The following is a 4423-nucleotide window of genomic DNA, read 5'->3' as shown; positions in this document are numbered from 1 at the left end:
CATGTTGATCTAGTAAAGAAAATGATCAAGCCTGGTTTGGTGGCTCACACCTGTACTTCCAGTACTTTGGGAAGCTAAGGTGGCGGGTCACTTGAGGTTTGTTCGAGACCAGCCTTGGCAACAGAGTGAAACCCCATCACAATTCAAAATTCAAAATTTAGCCAAGCATTGGTAGTACATGCCTCTAACATCAGATACTCAGGATGCTGAGGCAGGAGAATCACCTGAATCTGGAAGGCTATGGTTGCAGTGAGCTGAGATTGTGCCAGAGACTCCGTCTCAAAAAAAATTAAACTAAAATAAAATAAAAAGTAAAGAAAATGATCCTGTAGGTAGAGTGAAGAAGTAATGGTACAGAGAGATAACAAATAATAAGTAAATCAGTGTTTTAAGAAGCTCTGAAATCCAAAGCACAGGTGAAGAGAGTCATAGATAGGAGCAGAAAAATAATACACACATCTACAGGAGCTTTGTTTTTGGTGGTGATTTATCATGAAAAAGAAACACAAAAGAAAGTGTCAATAAGAAAGTTGTCTCCACTGGTTGGTAGAAAAATAATGGAGAAAACAACAACAACAAAATAATGTAAATTATATAACACTAAGCTTTAGCGTTCTTCATCCCTTCCCATCATGATTGTTTCCCCAAGAAATAACAGAATCCAAATAGTCAAAACAGAAGAAAACATTAGCTTATATTACTCTCTATGTATATTAAGCCAATTTTATTTTAATTGTAATTTGTTCTTTCAAAATTTTTATTTTAAATTAACAAATGTAAATATTTATGGGACACAAACTGATTTTTATAATGTATGTATATATTGCAAAAGAATTAAATTGGGCTAGTTACCATATCTATCATCTCACATAGTTGTGATTACTTTCTTGTGGTAGGAATATATAAATTCTACTTTTTAAATAATCTGTTTATCTGAGATAGAATTCAACCTCTGCCTCCCTAGTTCAAGTTTTTCTCTTGCTCAGCCACTCGAGTAGCTAGGATGACATGCGCATGCCACCAAACCTGGCTAATTCTTGTATGTTCAGTAGAGGCAGTGTTTCATCATTTTGGCCAGGATGGTCTCAAACTCCTGGCCTCTGATGATCTTCCCACCATAGGCGTTCAAAGTGCTTGGATTTCAGACATGAGCCAACATGCCTGCCCTTTGTTTTTATTAATCAATTTTGAAGTTGACTTTTATTAACTGTGGTCACCATTCAGTGCAATGGATTTCCAGAATGCCTTCCTTTCTCACTGAAATATTTTACCCTTTGATGAACATCTCCCCTTTCTCTATCCACTCCTATCACCACCATCCACTCCAATCTCTGACTCTTTTCTTCTGTGTTTCTTTAAAGTGTCAGGGCCTTGCTGCATTGCCCAGGCTGGAGTACAGTGGCACAAGTATGGCTCACTGGGTCCTAAAACTTCTGACCCCAAGTGATCCAACCACCTCATCCTCCCAAAATGCTGGAGTTACAGGCATGAGCCACCACATCTGACATATTCACTGTTTGAATGAGTTCAACTTTTTAGAGTTTATATATAATTGTGATCACCCTATACTTGTCTTTCTGTGCCTCTCTTATTACACTGAGCATAATATCTTCTATTTCCATTCACTTGGTCACAAATAAATAACAGGACTTCCTCCTGTTTTTAAGGCTGTATAGTATATCTCATTATATGTATGTGCCACACTTTATCTGTTGATCTGTTGATGAGCACTTGGGTTGTTACTGTATCTTGGCTATTATGAATAACGCTGAGATGAATATAGGACTGCAGATATCTCTTTGATATACTAATTTTATATGCTTTGAGCACATATTTTGAAGTAGAGTAGCTGGATCATGTGGTAATTCTATTTTTAATTTAACTTTATTTTTGAAACCTCAATTCTATGACCCCAAAAGCACAGGCTACAAAAGCACAACAAAAAAACAAATGGATCACATTACATCAAACTAAAATGTTTCTGCACTGCAAAGGGAAAAAGGAAACAAATAACAGATTGAAGAGACAACTGAAACGCTTAGAGAAAATATCTGCAAACCATATATATGATAAACGGTGAATAATAAATACATACAAGGAACTCAAGCCACTTAACAACAACAACAACAAAAATTAAGCCTATGAAATATGTTCAAAGGACCTGAATTTACATTTCTCAAAAGAAGACATACAACTAGCCAACAACTCTAAATTTAATATTGATTAATTGATTGATTTGAGATGGATTCTCACTCTGTGATCCAGGCTGGAGTGCAGTGATATGATCTCAGCTCACTGAATCCTCCACCCACTGGTTTCCAGCAATTCTGCCTCAGCCTCCCTAGTAGCTGGGATTACAGGTATGTGCTACTTCTCCCAGCTAATTTCTGAACAACTGTATATTTAAAGATGCTCACCACCACCATCAGGGAAATGTAAATTAAAACCATCAACGAGACCTCCTTTCACACATGTTGGAATGGCCATTACTGTTAAGATGAAAAACGACAAGTGTTTTTGAGAATGCAGAGCACAGAGAATCCTTGTGCACTATTGGTAGGAATGTAAATATTAATTTAATGTAAATATATTAATATTATATTATTAACCTGATGATTTCTTTTTAATAGAACAGGTTTTGTGCTTTAAGATGCATTAATATGAATTGTTTTCTGTTCGCCAGTTTAATGAGAAAGACTTTAGTTACCTTAAATTAATATAAATAGGAGCATGCTCATAAGACTTCTCTTTCAGGTTCTCCTTAAGTACAGAATGAAAACTATAGGAAGTACTGTTTCTGAAAAGAAAATATTCGCTGATAATGTACATGCTAGATTACAAGCACTTGTTAAATTAAAGGCATACGTTCCAAAAATGTACTAGGTGAAAAATGCATTATGAGTTATTATTTTTTTTTTCTGCTCAGATTTTGGACACAGATGGATTTTTGATTTCGTTTTGTTTAAAAAGTTGTACAATTATATTGAAGAAAATAAAAATTACTAATGCATAGTAACAGGAGAAAAATCAATTTTATTAGAAACTACTTTCAAGACTTGCTGTTTATATTTTTATGAGTATCTTTATAAAGTCATATTCAGCCTCTTTACTCTTTGTTCTGTGAAAGTATATATGGATATTGCATACTTTTTATAGAAAATATCCAACCCTTCTCCATGAATGATAGTAATTCCTCAGCTGCTTATTTTTATTCTTTTAATTGAGTTTTCTCTAGATGTTTACACAATATCACAGTGCTTCTGGATGATTTTCTGTATGTCCTGGCAATACTTTCTCTGATCACCTTGGATGCAGACACTGACAGAAGAAGAGCATAAAGCCAATGGCTAATAGGTAGGTTATGATGAGCTATACGGCAATTAATGAGTCGCAAGACTTCAGTAAAATTTTCCCTCCAAAGAACTGAAATACCAATATTATTATCACATTTTCTAAAACCGGAAAGCTGCAGTGTTGGATTCTATGGCCCACCTCTGTCTCTTGTCAATTATTTTCTCATTTGACAGCTGCAGTTTCACTGATGACCAGCAGAGAAGTTGATGGCAGCATATAGTAGCATGATTAAGATATTATTAAGATAATAAGATCCATACTGTACCCACCATGCTGGAATTATTTTCTGTGTTGCTATGAAAATGAACTCCACTTTTCCAAAACTGCAGCCATGGTGCCAAAACTAATACAAAATATATGATTAATAGAAAGGGTAGGGTCCTCACTTTCAGAGATGCAGGGAAAAATTCCAGAGTCACTACACGTGAGATAATCACCAAGGAATGCCATATCATGACAAAGATGAATTTTATTACCCATAGCTTAATGGCAGCAAAGTCATTGCAGGTGTGGATTGCTAGTATGTTGCAGTGAATGGCCCCATACACAACTGATAAGAGAGAACATGTAATCAGCAATGCTACTAATGGTAAACATGAAAATGTTAGAGAATAATTTTTATTAGTAATGGCCACTTTCTCTTTTAAACTTGCCATGTTAACATATACGCCTTCCAACCCACCTCCTTCAGAAAATAATTTACTTAAAAGAAACAAAAAAAAAGTGCTAACTTTCAATTATCAGGGATTTATTAAATTTATGCATACAAAATATATATTACTTCTGGGAAAAACAAATAATAAGAGAATACACATATACTCATATTTATAAACTTAAATACACATTCTCTCAAAGGAAATAACTGGAACAGATGAAATTGGATAGATACATTCATATCTGATGCTATAAGGTGTAACAGCACATACAAAGAATTCTCAATTAACAAAAAATAAAATTACCTGAATTAGATCTTGAAAATGTAGTTTCTTTTTTGTAGAAAGTTAGAGTGTAAAGTAGGAAATTACAGTGTAAAATAGGAGGCAAATGTAATATAAACTGTGTTTTAGAC

The 4423-nt window shown here is 34.4% G+C and overlaps 1 pseudogene; it reads right to left on the bottom strand.

The window, feature by feature from the left end:
* Positions 1 to 3150: 3150 nt before the first annotated feature.
* On the bottom strand, positions 3151 to 4010 carry LOC129025770 (XK-related protein 3-like; annotated as a pseudogene).
* Between the last annotated feature and the right edge of the window lie 413 nt (positions 4011 to 4423).

Source organism: Pongo pygmaeus, chromosome Y (assembly GCF_028885625.2).
Source record: "Pongo pygmaeus isolate AG05252 chromosome Y, NHGRI_mPonPyg2-v2.0_pri, whole genome shotgun sequence".
Lineage (NCBI taxonomy): Eukaryota > Metazoa > Chordata > Mammalia > Primates > Hominidae > Pongo > Pongo pygmaeus.
Note: the sequence above shows the minus strand (reverse complement) of the source record. Positions and strands in the feature narration are given on the sequence as shown.